At 37.6% G+C, this 24,280-nt stretch overlaps 1 protein-coding gene across 1 annotated transcript in view; it reads left to right on the forward strand.

The window, feature by feature from the left end:
* The first annotated feature begins 643 nt into the window (after positions 1 to 643).
* Positions 644 to 24,280, forward strand: part of IRAG1 (inositol 1,4,5-triphosphate receptor associated 1) — a 56,038-nt gene continuing 32,401 nt past the window's right edge. The window contains exons 1-2 of the mRNA XM_058806681.1: positions 644 to 696; positions 23,136 to 23,199. The gene's annotated coding sequence lies outside the window, so the exon portion shown is untranslated. The remainder of the gene's footprint in view (positions 697 to 23,135; positions 23,200 to 24,280) is intronic.

A 24,280-nucleotide genomic window follows, 5' to 3' on the forward strand; every position in this document is an offset into this window, starting at 1 on the left:
CTCTGTAAGCTTCTAAACCAATGACTCAAGACATGAATTACTGCTTATGTACAAGTGTAGAGCTGTTGTGGAGAGCTAAGACTGTGACTTATGGTAGTGCTTTAAATAATAACTCACTTTGCCTCCCTGGAAAGTAGATCCCAAGGATTCTGAAGAGGAGAGAGGGATTTGTTATTTAGAGTAAGTGGACTTGTAACCTCAGGTTTTGATGGAGAGCTTCAACTCTAATAGCATCCCTGGATTTAATTCTCTAATCTAAGTAGGTAGACGTAATGGATTTTTTGCTTTATATTTCTTTTCCTTTAGGTTAATTTCAGTGTGTCTATCATTAATTTTACAATCTTAAAAAACAATCTGAGAATTAAATTTTACTTAGGAATTGCAAAACCTATTAAATATCTAAAAGATTGAAACAAAACCAACAACAAAGATCACACACTCCCCTCCATTTCATAGCTGAAATCAAGAATGCCTTACCATGTGCTTTCACTTATCCTTAAAATGTGAGAAACACAAAACCTTTAGGTATCACAAGTAATCTGGAACCTGTAGTATTTTGGATATCTCTAGAGATCTGTGGATTTGGACAAGTAAGGCCTTTAGAGAATGATCTTTCCTGTGCTGACAGGGATTGCTGGGAGAGGATGAGAGGAGCAGGGAGGGAAGCATGCAAACCTGCCAGCTAACATATGTCAAGTGAGTATGTAAACCCGTAAGTCTTTTCCCCAACTGAAGCATATTCTGTTGTGTTTTGTTGTGATGCACATACATACTTTAGAGTCACTGTTGTCCCCTAATTTATGTGTGAATATGTCTGGTGATTGTCCAAAGAGAGCTGCAATCTCATGGCTATAAAATACAGCCCACTGGATTAGTTACTGGGATTTCTACAAAGAGCAAAGGAGTTGAAAAGTTGACCTAACAAACAGCAGTGGTGGGGAAAGCTTTTTATGTTGGAGCTGCGCACTCTTTTCTTACCCACTGTCACGTTTTGCATCCCAAAAATGAATGTGTGATAGAAATTCTGGGCTGCTGGGGCAAGTACAATAATTGCTTTGGGGTAGAGACTTGCCTTCTGAGTAAAATTATTGCTGTTTACATAATTCTGCAGAATGTTTTGTTAGGCTGAAGTTATACATGGGGAATTTGTCTCGGAGTCTTTGCTTTTGAAATCGTCAGCAAAGTTTCCATTGACTTCAGTGTTGCCAGAGGAGGGACTTAGTGAACACCACAAAGGTAAAGACTCTCTCAGGGCAATCTCAGTAGGAGAAGGTCTATTTTCATCAATCTTATTTTGGACTTAATTTGTACTAAAAAATTACAAAACCAGTAAAATGATAGCTTTTTCTGAAATTTTGGACAAGAAAAATCCTCTATTTCACTTTTAAATGTTCTTCCAGTTTCTCCAGTGTCTTTTAGAAGGTAGTAGAATATAGTAAGGTCTCACATATCAATTAATGTTTCCTGTTAAAACTTCCACACTTGTGCTGTAACTGCTGAAGAGAAAAATTAAAAATTAAGCTGAAGGAGAGCTTGTGGAGAGGAAGGGAAATAATTTGACAGTGTATGAAAATTGCTTCCCAATTTCAGCCGCTGAATTTCCCGTATTTTTATTTATAAATAACAAATGAAAGGCACTGATCTCTGGGCTCAGGAAAATAGAATTACATGACTGGGGCCTGGTTGCAGTGGAGGGTGGAGTTTGTCCCAGGGGGAGGTGCTAAATCAATCTGATGTTCTGCACATCACCTCAGACTGGAAAAGTCTTGGAAGCAGCCCTACATATTGTGCCATGTTCCCTTATGCCAGTGTAGTGGTGCCCATCCAGACTTCCCTGAGGGCTATTGCAGTTAAGAACTTATTCCTGTTTTCTGTAAGATAAAATTTTCAGCATTGCTGCAAAAGCTCGTTTTAGTAACAGCAATAGTCAGTGGGGCAGACTGTTGAAACCAAAGCAGATTTATGAGAATTTCGAAGTATCTTAGGAACCTGAAGCAAGGTTAGGAGGGCTTGAAAAGGACTCAATGCATTAAGTAAACATATCTTTAAGGGACAGGGAGAAAGAATGTGTGGGATATAGTGTAAAACTCAGTTTTTATCTTTGTGTTGAGCTTTTGGGATCTGTTTGAAATGTCTTCTGCATAAAACACAGCATTAAAATGTCCCTTCCAAACCTCATATATTATGTGCTAATGGAATAGAGTCTCTGGAGTATTAACAACCTTGAACCCTTATAAGAAGCTCTTGATATTTCCTGTTGGATTCATTTTTTGTAGGACCTTGACATTTTCTGTTTAACAGATTGTTTTTCTTAGTAAAATGGCAGACATCAACCATCTCACTCTCTACAAAGCTGATGTATAATTGTAATGGAAGGGTGAATAATACCTAAAAATCCCTAAAGAAATCTGTCCTGTTGCTGTTTGGTATTTCTCTGTCTAGTAATGTGTTCAGAAATTACATTAAATACCAAGTGGTGGATTTTACTGATCACATTAGAATGAGGCTAAAATTAAGGACCCAGAGGAAAAATACAGCACACAAGAAAAATAGCCTGGGCTATCTTGGGAAGACTGTGGCCAGGAGGTTGAGAGAGGTGATCCTGCCCCTCTACTCAGCCACACCTGCAGTGCTGTGTCTGGTTCTGGGCTTCTCTGGACAAGAGAGGCAAGGAGATACTGGATAGGATCCAGCAGAGGCCTCAAAGGGGATGTGAGGGGTCTGGAACATCTCTCCAGTGAGGAGAGGCTGCAGGAGCTGGGCCTGGTTAGCTGAGAGAAGGCTGAGAGGGATCTCATTAATGCTTATAAATATCTCAAAGGAGGGCTAAGAGCATGGTGCCAGTCACTTTTCAGTGGTGCCCAGGGACAGGATGAGGAGCAATGACCATAAACTAAAACACAGGGAGTTCCATCTCAACATGAGGAACTACTTCTTTACGTTGAGGGTGTCAGGGCACTGGGACAGGATGTCCAGGGGGATGGTGGAGTCTCTCTGGGTACATTCAAAACCCACCTGAATGCTTTCCTGTGTCACTGCTCCAGGTGACTCTGCTTTGGCAGGGAGGTTGGACTGGATGATCTCCAGAGGTCCCTCCCAGCTCTAATTATTCTGTGATTCTTATTATGAAAATGATGAGTTGTATTTCCTTAAACCATCTAGCAAGTCAGACTCTTGTAAATTGCTGTTCCCATTTGGATTGTGTGGAGCTTTACCCATGTACATGGCCTATGAGTCTGTCTCAGTGGACTTTGATCACTCCAGAGAATCTGGCTCCACTTAATATGAGGACAGTTTCTCTTTTTCTGTTGCTTAACAGGTAAAGATCAGAACTGATGGATATTTTTCCCTTCAGAGCAGGACTTGGTAAATTTCTTGTACAGCTTTTTACAAAATGAACAAAAATCCACCAGGTTTTCCACCTAATGTTATTCTTAGGTAGTAGTTGCTGATATGTTTTCTCAGAACAAAGTCTCTTAAACTCATGACAGAAACCTCACAAGTCACAATGTATCTTACACTCATCTGTCAGCTTATATGATTCAGAAGTTGTGAAGCTGGGAGGTTTTTTCTTCCTTTTGAAGGTGGGTACTGCACAATCATCCTGTGTACTTATCTTCTGAGCATCTGCTTGGAAAATAAAACAACGTGCCTTTTTGACATCCAAGAAAGTGCTATAAAAAGTCTGTTGCTATGTTTAAATGCCTACACTCAGTTGCTATAGCAATAAAAATATCAAAAATGATGTACAAATTGCCACAGTGCATTACTAGCCCTTTCCTGGACAGGGAGATTGTGGGACTGAGATTGTGACAGGGATGCTCAGTGTATTGGAGAGCAGGATTGCCCCATAGTTCCAGGTGCCCTATGGTGTCATCTGAGAGCAAAATGTGTCCCATGACAAATGTATCCCAAAATGTGTGAATCCCAAACTGGCTGGGTCAAATGGGACAGTCGGGTCCCTACTGAATTCAGTTGCTTCTTCATTACTTGTATGTTGAATATTTGGACCAAGTTCCCATTTCTCTGCAGGATAAACTGCTGAAAATGTTGACCTCTCTCTAAATTCTTTCAGTCCCATGAGAGCAAGTGTGAAAATCAGCTTACAGACTGCATCAGCCCATGTAGATTTTTCTCCCTGTAACATCCCAGTGGTGAAATGTCCTTGTTTCTTAGGCAGTTATGGGCACCCTGCTATGCAAAAGAAAAGAAATTAAATAGTAGCTAATGGAATCTTTAGCATCTCTCTGGGGCTCAAAGCCTTGAACATTCAGTTGCTTCTTGAAGAGAGCAGGAAATTCAACTTCCTTCATAAAACACAGCAAGCAGAGGAAGGCATGTTATTTTGGCAACTGTAAGTTTGGTTATGGAATTGAATTGTTTCCTCAGACATTTCTATGCCTCGTTCTCTTGTCTCCTGAGGAATGTTAGAGGAAAGTCTTGGAGAAATGGAAACCATGTTTGAAAGCAAGATAACTGGTTCTCTTTATTCCAATTAGCTTGAAGAATCCTCAAGGTTCAAATGAGATTGGCTCAAACTGCAGAACAGTGTACAGGTTAATTTGCATATGGTAATTCACAACAGTCAGGTAATTATTTCAAATATTTTCTTTAACATACTCTTAGAAGTCCATTTGAGAGGTCTGATATCAAGAGTGTATCAGTGGTAGAAATACATATGTTAAATTTTGGGTTCAGTTGTTATTGTTTAATGCTCTTTTTTCAAGAGTGTTATAAACATGTTTATGAAGTGATTCTTAGAGGCAATGATGATGCTCTGTACTTTGAAGGCCCACTTAAATTCTGCAGTACCTCTAAGTACATTTTGGGCTTTTTCATTTTTCTAAAAAAGACTGGATAAACTCCTGCCATGTACATGGATCACAGTTTTTCTCAAAATAAGGGCTGCAGTGTTGCATAGATAGTTGCACCCCTCTCATTTCTTCTAGCTTGTGTTTGCAATGTCACTACGGTATTTTTCTATAATGACTCTTGAGCATCTTTGGGATTTAATTGTAATGTTTCAGTTTTGGTTTTAAGTGTTGAAAAATGTGACAATTTGCAGCTTTACAGCTGCACAAACTCCAGTGAGTGTGGAAGCATGTCAACCTCTGTGGGGATTCTTTGTTTACTTTCCAGCTGTTCCACATGGAGTACTGGACAATAACCTGGGTTCATCCTTAAATGAGAAGGTCAACAGCACTGATTGTGGGTTTGGTTTGTTGATAGCTGCTTGGTTTTCAGGATTTTTTACAAATCTAATAGGGGAGTCCAAATGTTAGATCCATAAATATTTATTGATACTTGTTTATTAAAGTCCTGTGTAATTAAAATTCCAAAGGTTATCCTGTTATGTCAAGCTTGGGAGGTGCTTCTGTGGCTGCACACTGTTGTGTGCCTGTAAAACCAGCACATCTGCACTGCATTTACAGTATTGGAACTGTGACTGTTGAGAATATGTGGTCATGTATATAACCTAATTGGGGAAGGGGAGAGGACAACAGAGATGTGTGGAACTTAAAAACTATAGCCTTTATTTTTCATGACACTGTCAAATACTTGAGAACAAGAGACCTGATTTCTCTTAGATTTGTGTTTATAGCACCCTTACCACAGTTATGACATCAGTTTATTCTGTATTTCTAAGGTATTCTATATAGTCTCTGTTTCAGATACTGTACATCTGAACTTGCATCTGCCATGGAAATACAAACTCCTAATATCTGTTAATTCCTGCATCAGCTTAGCTTCAAACTCATCACCAGCTTATGGCAGTGCAGGAGGAAGAGGGAGACCTGAACACACAACATTAGCTGCATAAGCTTTTTTCTAGAGAAAAAGTATTACATGGCTCTTGTTTTAGAAGCACATTTCTCTTTATATGTTGTCCACTAACCTTCTTTAAGTGTTAGCTATGCATTTATTCTTTCCAAATCTATTTTTGGTATTGTTTTCCTTGGAGTAAAAATTATGCTTTTATTTTGGTGGTCAGCCAACTAACTTTCCTCCTTCTTCCCTGCCCTCCCTTCATTCCCTCCCAGCACCCTTTGAACTTGTCCGAGTTGTTGAATTTGGCAGGAGAGGATTGCAGAAGTATTAAACTCCTATAAGTGAAAATCAGTGGTGTGCTAAGAGAGGAGAGACCCAGCTTAGTGCTGCTAAGAGGAAAGGCTCCACTGTGAGCTGAAATTATCAGTCATTTTGTTTGATCTGCCAGCTGGCAACCTGGCATGTGTGAAGCTTAAAACCAGGCACAGCAAACGCTGTCTCTTGGCTCTCCAGACTGGTAGGAGACAAGGAGACATGTAAGCTTGCTGTGAGGGAGATAAGACACAAAATCATCAAAATAAAATACCCGAAGAACAGGTTTTTATAGCTCAGCTGCTTAGAAACAACCCATTTTTTAATGTAGGGAGACATAGGTTACTAAATTGTCTGTTTGTGCACTGCTATCTTTATTTTGGAAAAAATTCATAAATGTCTGTGAAACAGATTGTGAAAGCTGCAGGCTGATAACTCCTGTGATTTCACACCAAGTTCTAATAGTTGGTGGCAGTCCATATGTTTGTCTGCTTTCCAAAGTGGTGCAGAGCACTGTTAGTTTGTAACAGACACCCTCATCTATTTTGCAGATTTTTCCATCGAGGCCTAAAAGGAAAAGGTCTGAGGTTTCTGCAGGCTTTGGGAACAGGCTATAGACTCTGCTCAGCCTGCTCTTTAGGCATGTCACTCAGGTTCATGGGAATGTTGTTATGGACAGGTTCTTCCCATGGCAAGTAAATGTCAACCATCCGGGTAGAGGCAGCCATTCTAATTAGGCTTTCCTTATGCAACAGATGTTTTGAAGCTCAGCCAGGGAGAATAAAGTAATACCCAGAGATAGCAGCCCTTATCTGCTTTCTGGTCATTTAAAGAAGGCAGTTGGGGCTCAGGAATCTGTTCCCTGAAAACTTCCTTGCATTTGAAGTGGTTTTTCCACCAATTATGTCCTTTTGTGCATGTTCAAAGTCACGAGGCAAGCTCTAAGGCTGATGGAACTCCCGGAGTTCCACATCATAAATGTTGCTCACTTGGACTCACTACTTTAGGTGCCCTTTAAATCACTTGTCATAGGTTTAGGGGTCTATTTAGTTTTTTAATATATAGAAAAATACTGGTCTCTTTCCCTAAAGACTATTCAGAGTATGAAGATATTTGGTTTATGGATAAGGAGTGGTTTTGTTCTTCTCATTTTTTTAAAATAACATTGGGAAAACCAGCAACACTAAATGAATGCTCTCAACATGAGATATAGGGATCCTGTTAAAGAACTCCCGTTCTGTCTTCCTTCAGCTCACTTCAGAAGTTTGTGGAGATCCTTTTTGTTGAAGTAAACTTCAGTGAACAATGGCAGAATGAGATCTCATTTGCTCTTAAGCAAACTGACTGCAGACTTTGTTTCTGTTCCTCACTGATTTGTTAGTCTGTGATTATTTGAAAGAAATTAACCTGTGGTAGCATCCTGTTTTCTTTCTTTGCCTGATCATCTGCTTGGAAGAAGTTCTTCATTTGGCTTGACCAAACTAAAAATCCCACCCTTTTCTAGCTAGTATTGAATTTGTTTCTCTATATTTAAAACAGGAAGCTCCTGCTTACAGCATTCCAGCTATCAGCCTGCTGAATATTCATTATCCTTTTTTCACCTGTGCTGCAAGGCATTATGCTGACCATGAGAATTCCAGACCTTTAATTCCTCTGATAGGTAATAAGCTTTCTGCTTGCATTTTAAATTTTACTTCTGTAGTTTGAAACAGTTGGGCTAATTTCTTGATTGTGGGTCTCATCCAGTGCAGTGAGTAAGGAGCCCTGTACACATGAGAGTTGCACAGGTCAGTTGTTATTCTGACAATTTTCAACATATTTCAATTTTTTTTTCTTGTTTAACATATACATTACCCACTTGCTGTTTTTAAAAATAAAATGCTGCTTTATGAACAATTTCAATTAAACTGGTCAGTAAAAATTAAGGCTGGGGTCATAGATGAGAAGATATGAAACCCTAAAAAAATGTTCCTAGAATATAAAAATCATTGTTGGATTGCCTAACTAATATCCAAAAAGATATACTTTTATTTATATATCAAGCATTATTCCACTGAAGTGAATGCTCCACCTGTTGATAAAACTCAGGATGTAAGTGTGCTTTCCTGGTGCCTGGAAGTGCAAAGTGCTTCGGGTATGTGACAAAAGAGATTTAGTTTAGCAGTGCAAGAAATAAGACAACTATTTTTAGGTAACACAAAGAGTTTTACTACAGTGAATTTAATCATTGGGACATAGCCTGAAGCAGTATTTATTCCACAGTGCCAACATCTAAGAAACAATTCAGGTGAAGAAGCAAGACTAGTGACCACTTTCACTTCATTGGAGTGATCATTTCTTCTTCACAGTAGTAAATCTTTGCTCTATTGGCAAGTGTTATTGGCAAGTGCTGAGATATTACATTCACAGTATTTTGAATGCTCTGAGGTTCTTAAAATGAAAAAAAAATCAGCTTTCCCAAAATATTTGTAGGACATAGTGAAAAATGTGTTGTTATACAGTGAAGACCCAAATCCCTTGAAGAGGTCAGGACTCAACTGTTGTATCCCGGACTTTCTTAAGCACAGTTCCGTTATTTTCTGCTGTGTTTGTGCTATGGAATAATGATTTAAGTGGGTGAAATTTAATGTTCTAGTCAGCTAATAAGATTAAATAATGTACCACTGCAAAGAATATTCCGCATGTTTTCAATATTCTGACCTTCCTCAGGAATATTAACCCGTCAGAGTAAGGGCTGCAGCTGGGCAACTTTGTGAGAGTAACTGAACAAGTAACTGCTGCCTGTCTTTGCAGAGCAACCTGACTAGAAATCTTGTGTGATTTATAAATGCCTGACTTTTGGGTTGCTGTAGTTGAAGAAATAAAAATGAAGATGGAGTATGAGCCTAATGAGGGAACTAAATAAAATTCCATTACTCCACCTTGCTTAAAAAATGAAGAAAATTAAACTTTTAATGCCAAAAGCACTGATATAGTGTAATTGGTAACTCTATAGTTGAATATTTAATGAAGCTCTGCAGTCTGTTCATTGAAGGAACTGATTGTAATTCAAACAGTCTCTGTGATTCAAATTTGCTTTTTGCTTCACCTCACTTCAAAAGTACACTTAACACATTTAGAATTGAAGTGGATTTTTTCTGAGTGTGATAGAAAAGTGTGGTGCCATTCACACAGGTTGGCAAATTGTTATGGTAAGTACTGTAGTTGCCCTGTTTTTTAATCTTCGAAATTCCATTGTTTCTTCAAAAAATTGTTTCTGATTTAACTTGATAATGAGAATTTTAGAAAAAAAAAAATCATAGCTGGCTCTGACTTTAAATTTGAATGTTTCCTTTAACAAAATTACATAAATGGCATGTTCAGTTAGTAACTTTATCCTCTTTGTTCTGTAAAAATATACTTTTTTGTTTTCAACAACCTTAAAAGCGCAACACTTGGAGGGAACACTTAGAAGATGAATTTGTAGGTTGTCTTTAAGTGCCATGGAAATTCAAATAAACATTATTCTAACTAAGAAACACAACAACAAAAAAGTTTGTGTTGGAAAAAATATTTACATGCTTTAGAAACCTGTTCAACACAATTTTATATCCTGTTATTTGCAGAGATCAAACCATATCATTGGTATTTATATTTAGATAGATTTAAATTATTTTTTTTGCATAGGCATAGACATTATATATTTTGTTTGTTAGGCTAGCTTGGCAATTGTTACCTGTTTCTAGTCAGTTGTTGGATATAAAGAAGAAATGAAGGGAAGATGTGAAAAAAGATGAGTGGAACACATTAAATATTTCTAGAAAACCTTATAAACTTTAGTTCTAAGTTCTGGCTTTCTATTTCTCTCTTATTTCTTTTGATCTGTGAAGAAAAATATTGGGAAGATGATTTCCTAATTACTACAGCCTAGAATTTGGATACAACATTAATAAAGGGATTTAAGATTTTAGTTCTTAAGAATATAAATTCTTAGCCACTATAATTAAGAGAAGGATAGAAACTCTCTCTTTAGCTTACTATTCTTTCCACTGCCCCAAGAAAATTTTATGGAAGATAATCTGAAGTAAGTCACTTCAGGAAAGACTATTGTACAAAAATGATTATTTTTGACCTAACAAAGCTTATCTTGCTGGGCTTCTCTGTAGTCATCTGAGAAGCAAAATGTTCCTGCAGAATGCAATTCAGAGAGCCTAAATTAAATTCCTGATTTTAGGACAGGAAGTTAAGTTGATTCAAAAAGAAGAAAAAAAACCAACAAACCAACCCAAACCAATCTAACAGAAAAATTCAGGAGACAAATAGCCTTAGGCTAAAGTGAGTGCTCATGGCGGTTCCCTTTATACATATTCTCATGCCTGTCAGTATGTTGAAGGCAAGTGGTATTATCAATAATGCAGTAGTGAAGATGATGAACAGAATGAAATGGGTCTAGGCTCTTCTCTTGATCCTTCCCCACAAGGAACAACTTTGCTGTTATTGGTTTTGGTAGGAACACTTGAAAGAGTAGATCAGCATTTAGCAACTGTATCCAGCCGTATCCCCCCTGATGAATCTTTGAATGGAAACAGCAATTTCAGCTGACAAGTAAAAGCAGATATCTTCATTGTCTGTGAGACAATTGCTTCCTCAGCTTATCAAGTTTTCATTTTTTAATATCAACTCTAATAACTATAATAGGAGTAATGCAAAGGTAGTGTTTAGTTTTACTGAATTGATAAAGATACACAAGCAAACTAGATAAAGTTTCATAAGGTTTAGCAAATCACAATACCGAAGGCAAAACTGAGCTTGAGAGCTTCAAGGGGAAGAGGGATGCTGAGGTGAGAATTTGGCTTTTGGGTGTTGGAAGAACTGTTTATGTTCCTTTACTTACCTCTACTCCCAGGATTTGATATTAGGGAGCTTTCTCTGCTTAGTCCTGTCCTGCAAGCCTTACAAAGGCAGGACAAGGTGTGACCTGCCAAGTTGAAGGCATAATTGTGTTGCAGCAAAAGAGCACAGGGAAAAGCTTCAGGTTTAGAGGCACACAAAATGTACAGTTTGTCTCTTCAAAGTAGAGAGTGGAAGCTTTGATTGTGCTTTGTGGAAAAAAAAAAGTAGGTTTCTCACAAAATTTTCTAGACAAGAATTAAATGTAGTTTGTTTTGATCTTGTGCATCTATGATGGAGTATCTAGCCATAGTGAATGAAAACTTGGAATGATATATATTATCTCTTTGTTAAAGCAACCTTATTGTGGAATTTGTTATAGATTGAGTTTTCTGGTGCACAAGGGAAATAATACTTAGAGTGTGAAATAACTTTTAGAATTGTAACATCATGTGGCCTTTTTCAAGTTTTTAATATCTCAGGGGGGAAGGCCATCCACTGTATCTTAGACAAATCCTCTATTTTTGTATTAAAACCTGATGTTTATACTGGCTGAACTAGTAAGAAATATTAGAGGAAGAGAAGAGGTATTTCAAGCCTCTATCCCAGAAAATGGATTTATTCCTACTGCTGTATATTCTGTAAGAGAAAACCAGTGGGAAGTGCAAGAGCATCTGAAAACATCTCCCCAGTTTGTACCATTGATTTGAGCTGAGATTATTCTCATGTTTTATCTGACTCAGACACGTGTGAGGCTTTGGACCAGGAGTGCAGGCAGCATTGTACAGCTGAAGATGTGACGGGGAGAGGTGTCATCTCAAAATAAGACATTTTTGCAGTGAGAACAATCATTCACTGGTACAACCAACCCAGAGGTGTGGTAGTGTCCCCATTGCTGGAGGTTTTCAAAAGGCAGAGAGGATGCTCAATAATCTCATCCAGGCTCCTTTTCCCACAATGGATTGGGCAGGTCAATCTTTCAAGGTCCCTTCCAACCTGGGCTGTTCTGGGATTCAGTGATAATAAGTAGAAAAAAGATGGACAACAGCAATAATGCTTTGTAATTGAGAGCTGTGTAAACCTTCACACCAGTCTCAGCTTCTGATTTTCTGGTAGTTTCTGTATTGATTTGCACCTATGTCTTCTATTAAAAGGCACTGAAGACAAATGGGATTTTCTTTACAGAGTCATAAAATGGGGGATGTCCTTTAGTGTGTGTGTAAGCAAATATGCCTGTGTGTGTAAGAGTGCAAATTTTGGGAAGTGCTGGTTTACTGTCATTTCTCCTGTGAAATTCAATTCTTTCTCTATGGTACATCTTAAAGAACTGAAAACACTTTCAGTGACCTGCCACCCAAATAGCCTCTTAAAAACATCTGAAGATTGCTCATCTGCAAGAATCTAAAACGTGACAAAGCAGGGAGATGCCAGACATTCTTCAGGCTGAGATATGTTTACTTCTTCATGGAAGCTGCTGAGGAATCCAGCACAGTATCATCCTGGGTCTTAGTCCTGGCTGTGCTCTTAGCATGTACTGTTTGTATTAACTAGAAAAATGTAAGAAAAGGTCCTTTTCTCCCATTGCTTTCTTCTGCGTTTTCTGTCCATCCATTTCTTCAGCATTGCCAATTTCACATGGTGAACAAAAAGGCACTTTTCCTTTGTTTACTTTCTCACAATCAGTTTCTTGCAGAAACTGAAGCTGCTTCCACCACTGAACATAAGGGCTGCACATCCAGGTCTTGCAAGCCATTCATCTGATCCTACATAAGGATCATGTTCATGCTATGCCAAAAACTGAACCCTTCTTTAGCACTCGCTGTTCTCAACATCTGCAGCTCAGGCCTTTCCAGGTCCAGGGGCTGTATGGAATTACTACTGTACATCTCCTCTACATGCATCTGATCTCTGTTTGAACTGACTTCTGTGCTGCAATTATTTTTCAACTGTGGTAATAAATTCAATTATTTATTTACATACTGTTGTGAAGGAACTTCTTTTCTACTCAAACAAAGTTGCCTAGTAACTGCTTTTGGCATTCTTATCCATATGTACTGTGAGGAATTGAGGGCAGGGCAAATAATTAATAGGCCACCCTCTTCAGTCTATCAATCACTTTCTAACCTGTTTCTATCCAGAAGTGTATTTTTTACATGGAAACCGTTAGCAATTGCTGACCAGTTTTTCTTCTATGAACCATTTGTTTTTATGTTGATGGGGGTTAGTTATTGTTCTTTTGGGGGATGTGTGTGCTTGTTTTGATTGTTTTTTTGTGTTTTTTGAGATGTGACTAGAACTGTTTTAAGGATTTGGTCTCATATTCTATGCTGTTTCCAGCACTTTCCTATTCTTGACATTTTTGCCTTTTTGGCTGCTGCTGAATGCTATTTTCAGAGAACTATTCAAAATTACTCTGAGCTCTTTCCTTACTTGTAAAACATAATGACAGACTCTTATTTAACTAAGTGTTTTTTATATTTGTTTTTTTGTCATGTGAATCTGCTTGCCTTTTTCACCTGACATTTTGTTATTTAGGTGCTCAATATTGCATAAACTACCTTGGCTGTCTTTAGCTCTGATTTTCCCATCTCACCTATAATCAACTGTACAGACCTACTTTTTCGGATTCTTCAGGACTATGTTGAACACCTCGGCACCCATGGAAGTGTAATGTCTGCAGCACACAGAACTGCTTCTGTCCTTTTTCTTCCTTCAGTTACAGGAGGTATTTCTCTTTTGTCCTGTGGGAGCAGTTTCCTTTAGGTGCTTGATAGAAAGTTTTGTCCTAACCTCTCCTTGAAAAATACATGTTGCCTGTATTAAAATGCTTGTTGATTTCTGTAAAAGAATTTAATGAAATAACAAAGTTTAGACTGCTGGACAGTCCTGTATTAATTTATCATTCTTGTATCTGGATCTATTTAGTAATAAACTATTACATAAATTTCTTATCTAGGACCGTTATTATCTAAAAGTTAGGAACTAGGATGAAAGTCTTAAGTGATAATAAAGTTATAAAGCAATCAGTTCTCAAATCAGAAGTTTGTTTTGTTTGGGCAGAATAACAAAGCAGTTCAAGGTCAACATCAAAATATTGAAAGAGATGTTTGGAAAGAATGAGCGTCCTTCGTTGTGTGCCTTTATCTTGGTCTCTAAGTCTTTTTATTTGCCTTCCATTAGCTCAGGTAGATATTGCACAGCATTTTTTGTTCTTGGCATTTGTCAAAATGTTGTCCAGAGGCACTCTAAACCTCTAAAACTTTGATTAACAGTAGAACTTTGGAGGCACTCCAATTTCAGCATTTCTTTTGTTTACATTACTCTTATCTACATAGATTTATGATATTGTTAAAATCGCAGTGAGTTCCTATATCTTCTTTTAAGAGATTTTCCAAATTTACCTGGTTTTGTATTTTTTATTCCATAATATATTAGAATCACTTAATCTTTTTTGTTCCCTAATTCTCTGCAAGTGTTTTAAATTTTAAATAATGGGTTCCATTACTTTAATGCAACCTTGTTTACTTTATTTGATATAAAGAAAGAAAAGAAAGGTAAGGTAATAAATCTTAATGTTTGTGGCTAATTTTATACTCATTGTTTATAAGTAGGCATATACTGAAGGCCATTTTGACTCATCATATATAAAGTTGTAAAATTAACATAATTAGATACACATGACAATTTCTTAGTAGAGCGATAAGAGCAATACTGAGTTGTAGCATAGTTTATACAGTGCAATAAAACTAAAACAGGACTAAGAAACATGAATTTGAGTCAGTTTAGCTCAGTATCGAGATGTGATTGCTGCTCCTTTCTCACTTTGTCTCCTTGCTCCTCTCCCAGGCTTTAAGCAGCTACAATGGAACAGGAGATGGTGTACAAACTCAGTCATTTGCTGGTAGTGAACTGAGGGACTGAAATGCAATTCTATGCCTTACTCACTGCTCTTACTGCAGATATGGAGTGCCCTGGAAAAACCAGACAATTGCAGTAGGTCTGATATTTTTGTGGCAAATCTTGACCCATGGCATGTCCTGGAGTTTTTTTAAAGCTTCATAGAATATGAATAACTCTGTTCCTTTTTATGCCCTTCTCACATCCCGTATTTTCATTTTAGGTTTTGAGGTAAAAATGTCCAAACTAGTATATGAAATGCAGCTCCCAAAGCATAGAATTCTTTCCCTGTAGAAATAGTTCTCTGGTTTAAGCTCATCTCTTTCCTAGGGCCTCTCTGTGCACAACACTGATAAACCATTCCAAATGAATGTGGGGTTTTTTTAGATGTTGATGAGATGAGATTGTGCATAAAGCTGGTACATTATTTTTTGGATCAGCTCCTGGATATAATCAGGAATGGAATGGAATGGTGTTTTCTAAATAATTTTATCAGGGAAAGATTTTCACTGAAGGAAAAGAGGAACATTTTGCTCCACTTGGCTTGTGCTCTTCCAGAAGAGCAGAGCTGTTGTTTTCTTCAAAGCTTTTTTCTGAACTGTCTTATTACTCAGAAAAATGTGGGGTTTTGGTAAGGTATGTGCCAGTCAATGCATAAAAATTCCTTTCTTTTTCTGATAGTTTTGATTTTTATTATTAACTTTCCAAGTCCTAGGTTTTGAAAAACAGTAATTGAAAATGGCAGAAATAAGTTTAATAAACTATGTATTCTCAGAGTGTGGTATCTGGTAGCCTTCTGAAAGAAAATGAAGTTTTTTTCCTTACCATGTTTTCTAGGAGATGCAAGCCAATAAGGATAATTTTCCAATTAGAGTGCAAATTGTAAAGATCCTGAATCTAGAATTTTAACAAGCAGCCAAAATAGGCCTCATTTTCTTCCTTCTGAGAAGAGTTTAAAAATAAGAGGAATTCTGTGCTTCATTCACCTAAATCATCAAAGGTTAGCTTTGGAGATGCTGACTTCAGCTTGGTCCATATGCAGAATACACCACTGTGTCCTTAAAGTGAGGACACTGCAAGGAGATGGTTAAATTCTCCTTTAGGTCCTTGGTGTTAATACCTGGAAGACAAATAGAATGGTTGAGGCGCTTTTGAAGTGGAAGGTCTAAGAGAACATTCACTTCCTTACTTTTAAAGACACCTGAAAAATGAAAGGTTGAGTTGCTTTTAGCAATTTTTTGCTTTTCAGCATTACCATGTGCTCCCAGTCTTGAGATTCTGTGGGTAGAGGCTTTGTCAGATGTAGTGGAAAGGCAGCTCTGGAGCTGGTTTGGGGTGGTTTGTTTGGGTTTTTTTGGTACTGGCAATAATCTCGTGTCCCTTATTTTGGATTCTGATGGCATGCAGAACTTTGAGAACACAGGAAATGGGAACTTGCTTCTCTTTTCTCATAAACAACTGCTTGCTTTCATTTTCAGACCATCCTTTCTGCAAGTCAGCAAATCTGTTCTTTCTGAAGAGATGAAGCAGTGTGCTTTCTCCCTTTCCCCCACATTAAAATAAAGAGCTCAGGTTAAATTTTCCTGAAGCTACTGCATCTGGATTTCAAATAAGGATTAAAAAGGGCAAATTATTTACCCTATGATTTTGGCCAAGGATTCTTGATTGCAATCACTGGGAAGTCTCCTTCTGGCCACATATAGTTCAGGCCAAGTAGCTGATTTGGGGATCTAAAAGCAGGCGAGAACTGCGACACTTCTCAAGTCAGAGATGCAACCAGAGGTTACCTGAGAGAGGCTTGCAAGTGCTACCTGAGATTAAGAACCCCTTGGGATGCTGGTATTTTCAAACCAGGGACAGGAGGCAGAGCATTACTTTTCAGTAATCAGATAAAGCATCTGTGTAGTCACTCAGTTGTAATGGTGATATGATGCACTGCTCTGCTAAAAATTTTAGTCAGAACTCAGCTGTCCTCAGTCCTTTCATTTCAAGGCTTTGTTTGCACTGGGAGTTTGGACACTGTGTTTTCACACTATGAAGTTCTTAGAGCAAATTTTCCTAAACTGATGTACTTTTTAATTTAAATTTAATTTTTAGAAGTTGTGATATTTACAACACAATTCAATTTATCTACTATGTAAAGGCTGCTTGCAAAAAGGTTCATCTCACAAAGTTCACCAGATGTTATTTATGACTGAAGTTTAACTCAGTGCTTGGCCTGTATTATAAAATAACCTTTTAAAGAATGCAAATTAACATATTACTGTGGGAGATATAATAACAGCCATGTCATGAGCATGCCTGATGGAACAGTCTCTGTGCTAACAGCTTGTTTCTATATGATGTGTGAATTTTGGAGGATTTATTTCACCTCTGTCTTAGTTACTATCATCCTGTCTATTGCAACACCTTCACAGCTCTCAAATTATTAAATCAAATATGCTTTGTTGGTTTCACCTTGAAATTAATAACTGCCTCAATTAGCCCAATTAGCAAAAGAGGGACTCTGAGGAATTTGTTGCTGATTCAGCATGTGCCTCACTGGAGGGTCATCCAATCCAATTCATTGCTAACTTGGCCAGGAAAATGCACATAGAATATCTTTGCTAAATGCATCAGTAACAAGGTGATCTTTCTGTCTCTGAATATTGTGGGCCTTAGCTTTTAAGTACCAGTTAAAAAAAACTAAACCAAACAAACCAACCAAGATCAGGCTTCATCCAAGCTACTGAAAGCCTGCCTTTACATAGTACATAAGTTGAATTGTGCTGTGAATATGCTGCCTCTTCCTATCACACCTTCTAAAAATTAAATTTAAATGAAGAAATGCATCAGTTTAGGAATGCTTACTGTAAGAAATTCGTAGTGTGAAAATAACACCGTGTGACTACATCTTGGGTTCTAGTCAGAGTATTTATGAGGTCCCAGAAGCACAGTCAGTAGCAAGGAATAACACAGCCCTCAGAAATCTGTAAATGATTCAGCAATACAGGCAAAAAAGTGTGTTTGCAGAATATTGTATTGCATTAATAGATCTTTTGAGAAAAAAAGAGCTTTTGGTTCCAATTTTGCCTTGACATCACACCTGGATGAGACACTGAGGACTTCTTCCCTCACCCCACCTCTTTGGGGAATACTAAAATTGAGCAGTCATCCTTTGTATGATTTTTTTTGTTGTTGTTTTTGTTGCTGTTATACCTGTTTTTAGAGCTAGATATTGATAAGAAGTTAGTGTTGCTGCTGCCCTCAAAATATCTATTTCTAGGAAAAAAGCTTAAAATGTGGCATTACAAAATATTACTGCTTTTTCACACTTCGGTATTGTGGGCTGGCAGGAAGGAAGAGGTGACATGGTGAGCTTTGTTTTTTCACAGACAGCTAGGCCTGCAGGTTTCATGTATACTCTAGGAATAAAATTGGACTGTTCCTAGCAAAAGCAGCAATTCTTGTGACCTAACATACAGCATCCCCAGATCCAAACTGGGACATTGCAGCCTGGATGAGTGAACTAGCAGGTCTGTAGAAAAAAAGTAAGCAGTCAAAATCCACACAATGGCTGTTTATTTGAATAAGTTGATAGAGAAGATATTCCTGTCCTGGTGTACAGCAGTGCTTGAAAAAACATTCAGTGGACTAGGGGCCATAATTCTTTTCTCATAAAAAGGAAGTGAAACATCTTCATGCTCTTTTGGCGTGTGTTCATTTTTGCAATGCAAAAATAGATGTCCATGTATCACTAAAGTAAGCAAATGTCAATCTGATTGTGTCCAGCAAGGATAAAATGGGAATAAAATGCTTGTTTTGCTGCTTTGCCCTTTATCTATGCAAGATAAGAAAGCCAAGTATAATCTCCCCGATTGAAAGCCCACAATTGCATTTGAGATCCCAAAGAAAGCTATTTATTGTTGGTTTGTTCAACCAAGTTTGCCCTCTGGGATTACCCTTTGTGATTGGAAAAGAAAGAATTTAGTTTGATTTCTTCATTTGGAAAATTTTTTGCTTGACTAGCAACAAGACTCCTGGGTCACTAAGCAATAGTGTTCTGCCCTAATTGCCTTCAACTTATGTTTCTAAGTCAGGCCATTGGTAGTAGTTTTTTCCAAATTATGCAAAGTTGATATCCTGCTGCCCTGCAAAGCAGAATAATTTATAGAATGTTTCTATGTAGAAATTGCTTTCAAACATTTTACTTCATATAGAAACCTTAAGGTTTTTCTTTAAAAAGTATGACTTGACACCAAGGAACACTGATTATTTTGTTTCCCCCCTAATCTTATCCATCTCCCCTCCACAAAAACTTATTTGTTCTCTTTTTACATTGACTAAGAATATAGACAAGTGGCAATTTGAGAAAATATCAACTCAATCTCCCAACTCTGCCTACACCGTAGACAAAAATAAATGTGTAACTAGAATGTGATGTATAATACATGCAGTCTATGAAACATATCGAAGTTTCTCCAAATCTGTGAGAAGGAGTAGAGGAAAGAAACCCAAGTGACTCTGTGTGACTGAGTACACGATGCTCATTTAGGCAAAAGCATGTTGGGTGGTATTATCATCTCCTGGTATTCTGAATGGTGCAATTTCTGTTGGGAGATCGATCAGTGCACAGGTCCTGCATCAGAGGGGTCCTTCAGCACCACACAATGAGACTGGCACTGCCTCCTAAACAATTCTGCTTTTAAATAGGAAGTTGTCTAGGAGGAGGAAGAGAGCAATGTTTTTTACTCACATATAGTTTCAACTTTTTTTTATTTATCCTGTTTTGAGTTCACTGCCTTTATGTTGTAATAAACTTTTGTCCAGGTACTTCCTAGCTCTGGGTTTGTTTGGAACTGTCCTCCTGAATGACACCAAGTGTACTGCTCTCCCACTCTTACCTTCACACTTCCTTATATGCTGTTCCTTATGCTTAGAAATCCTTGTTCTCCATGCCAAATATCCTCCCACTCTATCTTCAAGTTAAGAAATATAGCAACTATGCATTGAGATCTGACAGTGTTCTGATGATCAGATTTGCTACTGTTGGCTGAATTCTTTAACTTATACATAATACTGAATAAATCAGGGATTCATTCTTCCTTAATATCACATGTACCAGCTTTTTCACTATATATATACATATATATATATATATATATATATATATACACATAATTTTATTTTAAAGTACCTCAAAGTTCATCCCAATGGGTTTCCTAGAGGCCACCTGCCTGAGCAGTGCTTTTTGTTGTCTTCTCACTTTTCCAGCTGAAAGCCCATGATGAGGAAAAAAAAATAGGGCAGTAAGACGTCCTTCTCATAAGAGACCTGAGTCCAGTATCTTAGGTACAGACTTAACCAGATAAAATTGCCATTTTGGAGTTCTGTCTCAAAAATATTTGTTCAAAGAAAAGCCCCAGAATGAAAAAAAACTGCAAGTGAAGCAGAACATATTTTTTTCTGAACTTGTATGCAATTCTTAAAACCATTTGTTTTCATAGGGAGGTTGTGCTGCTTATAACCTCATTTCCTTATATTTTCATTAGTGCTAGATAAAAAGCCCTTGAAAATAAAAAAATTGCATCCAAACCAGAGTAATTTATAAAAGTTTGATTCATGCAACATTGACTCCTACTTGCCTCTAAAAAAAAGTGGAATTGGGAATTTTTCAGCCTACCTAAAATAGGCTTTCCTTAAAAGAAATATATATTTTAAAAATCTGGGTCCACTAGTCTAAAAAGCTAGTGAAATACTGAAATACTGCTCCTCAGTGTTTCTAAAATATGTACATTCTTCATCTGTTTGCTGATTGTCTGCTGCATAAAATTCAGCCTCGAATTCTTGCAAGGCAAAAAAAGTCATTGTAAGCCACTCCAAAAATGCTTTGCTGCAAGAGAAATAAATCTAAACACTGACTGCTAACAAAACAGAAACTGTAAAAACATTGTTAAAACAAATGAAGTTGACATTTTACAGAAAGAAAAGTGCTATTTTTGAGCACAGTTATGATCTTTTAGTAAGACTTAAATTTCCATTTAGCTATGTTAAAATGTTTGTCTGTGAGTGAAATAGGTCCAATTGCTTTTTCTCTTAATGTATCAAGGAAAAGCTAAAGCTGGGACCAGAATGGATCCTCTAGGAGTTAAGTGCAGAACTCCCAGAATAAATTTTCCACTAAATCTTTGGAATTAGTTTTCAGATTTCCTTAAACTCTGATGTAAATTTTTGATACATAATCAAACCAAAAGCCTTGTTGTAGGGGTTGGTCTTGTTGATAATGGAACAGCATCACCTTTCACCCCCAAACCTTTTGGTTTTCAGTCTTAACAGTGTCATAACTACCCATTATTGGAGATATTCTCCCAGGATGCATGTCAGGCTGGACATGCATCAAAACATTTTACTTTCTGCCTGACCTAACTTTTCCTTTCTCTCATTCAAGCAGATTATTGAAAGCCATCCAGTTTTATGTGTTCCTGAGCTATGAGGAAAACAGGAAGCAGAAAAGGAGATTCTTTCCTGTCATGCTGTTCTGTAAATCAAGTCCTACATGTGTAGCTTGTAGTTCCAAGGACATTTGTAACCACTGAGTTTGAGGAGAGTTTTTTAAAGAATTGTATTTTCTTTCAGCTTTTGCTAGTTTCTTCCTTTAAAATATTTTTGTGACAGAATTGTTCACATTCAACCCTTGTCTCTGAGGCTGCAACCTGGAAGTGTTCTGATTGTCAAGAAGTTTTATTGAAGTCACTCAGGAATCTCAATACTCAGGAATTAGTCTCAGAATGAGAACAGATCCTTTGAATTCACACAGTGGTTGCAGACACACTGCATGCCTCAATAGAATTGTTCTGTATCCTAAAAGCAGAAACACCACTTTGTCTTCCAGGTTTTCCCTCGAGCAGTTGCATGGATTTAGCGTGGCTGGAACTCATTGAAGTTATCACAGAGGTGCCTTATTTTTGTCCTGGGGCTGTGTCTCTGTGGTTTGGTAAATTGGCTGAAGCAGGATCTTGATATTTTGCAAAACTGGAGTATTTAACATGACAAACCACTCTTTTGTCATAAAACTGAGATGCAGTAGGAAACTACTAGTCAATTTTTTTCCCCTGTGTTGCAGACAATAAAGAAAATGTCTCCCAGTTTCCATGTAGGACCTTTTGTCACAAAGGGCAAGAATGTACATGAGTCAGCTTCAGTTGTGGCATTCTTTTTCCTTTTCCCAGTGAATGTTCCTATTATACAAAGATCTTGGAGTCCTAATGCAAAATTTCAAAGTGTTTCTGTTTAGATATTCTGCATCTGTTTTTAGGGGGGTTGTTTCTTTTGTTGTGTTGAGGTTTTGGGTTTTTTAAATTTTAGGGGATAGTTAATGTATGCCAACAAACTGTATATCTTAAGCTATAATCATGCTTTGTGTTTGAAAACACTTTTTTGGTACAAGCATAAGAACACCCTGTTTTGCTCAGACTTTGTTTGAAGGAAGTTTACTGGGTCTTAAGTACGTCAAAGCTGCAAAATGTGATGTGAATTCCATGTGTTTTTACGGCTATACCAAAAGGAGTGCTAAAAGTTACCTTTTTAATTTGGTAGTGTTTTACAACCACTGTACAGGAAAAAAGTTGCAAAAAGCCACTCAGAATTGTGCAGTTCAGCTGCTGCACCATGAACAAGTAGCTCCTGTTTTGACAAACGAGACTTGACCACAGGCAGCATGAGGTCAAGAAATATTAATAAAATGCTTTCTTAAGTGTTTTTTTCTGCTCTTTTTTTGTGTCCCCTCATTAGGATGTGACAGAGCATTTCGGGTCGGGTGCCCAGCTATCAGTGGGGATGGAGTAAAGCACCTTTCTCTGAGCCCTTGCTGACATGGACTCAGCCATGACTCAGCCAGGGGAAGTTAACTGATTATACTTAACTTTCTCTGCTATGGTAAAATAAGTTGCAGAGAGAACACACTGAAAGCCAAAGGCCTCTAAATACTTTTCCCTTTTATGGAATAGAGCTCCCAGATCTCCATTTCCTGGGGATTGTACTCTAAGCCTACACAGTGGTAAAAGAAAGTTCTCTGCATTCACTGATCTGTATCTGACTACAAATTTGAGCTCAGGGTATAATTTTTTTCCTAACTATTTTAAGCAGTAAGTTTATAATAACAGACCAAAATGTTAGAAGCACTCCATCCTCTCTCTTATTTCTTTTCTTACTTTTTTTCTTTAGATTGTCTCCTCTTAGTGTGGGAATGAGCAGAATTTTGTGAAGTGGATAGGTAATTTGTTTGTGTGTTTTTTTCACTCATTTTGTAGGTGCACAAGGCTCGTGCATACTGAAACTGTAGATCTTCACCCACGTCCACTCTGCCTGTGACATGTGAGTTAATCTCTACAAGTATTTAATTTTAAAAGATAATTTTGAAGCTTTTGTCATTTCTGAAAGAGTTGAGTTTTGGGGGAGATCATTTACTTTGATAAAACATTAGAATAATCTAATTAAATCCTTTGATAAGATAGAGGCAGGCCAGCGGGAGCTTGATCAAAGAAGAAAAAAAAAGAAATAAGAGGATCTTGAAATTATCCCCATGCCTAGGATGCTAGTATGTGTTCATGCACCTTAACTGTTTTCAAAGTGCAGGTGTATTTTTTAAGTTCTCTTTTCAGAGTTTTCAGGGCCAATAATTACAGGTGTTTCAGTTGGTCCCTCACTGAATTGCAAATGTTGTTAACATCATTTCCTTCTTTGACTGAAAAGTGTCTGTTCTTGTGGAAAGGAGGCAAAGCTGGCAAAGCTCATGGCAGCACGATTCCAAAGGGTGTTCGGCTGGCAGGTGAGCCAGGTTTAGAAGCAGGCTAGTCAAACTCCACACATTCTAGCTCAGGGTTCAGTAAGGCTGTCAGCTGGTTTTGTAAATACAAGTGTGAATTTCTGTAAGCTCCAAGGCTGCACTCTGCCCTAATGCTCTGCTGAAAAAGAAAAAAATGTACCTTCTGGTGACATAAAATTTCCAAGGATGTTTCTTTATCTGCTATCTACATTTTTGAGATGCAGATAAGCTCCTCTAATTCTTGGAGAGTGTTCTCACAAAACCTCTTATTTTTGTGCATTTTGACTCCATTTGACACTTACTGGGGCTGTTTTCATTGCCCAGCTAAAGGGGGCATAAGGTCACTTCAGCAGTGATGGAAGAACATTTATTCACTAATATTTAGATTTCCATCTTTTCTAAACCTTTGCCTTTCCTACCAGTGTAGGAGGCAGTAACTGATTAGAAAATGGCAGAACTCCTTGCAGACCATGGTATATCCACTTGCATTTGCAATATATGATGTTTGTGCTGGGTAAGCATCATAGTCTTTTAAAAATATGGGCTACTGACTTTAAGAACACTGCACAGGTTAAAATTAAGCTTTTAGTTTGAAAGTTAATTATTTTGGAATTCTAAATCATATAGTTT

This window comes from Ammospiza caudacuta, chromosome 6 (assembly GCF_027887145.1).
Source record: "Ammospiza caudacuta isolate bAmmCau1 chromosome 6, bAmmCau1.pri, whole genome shotgun sequence".
In the NCBI taxonomy this organism is placed as follows: domain Eukaryota; kingdom Metazoa; phylum Chordata; class Aves; order Passeriformes; family Passerellidae; genus Ammospiza; species Ammospiza caudacuta.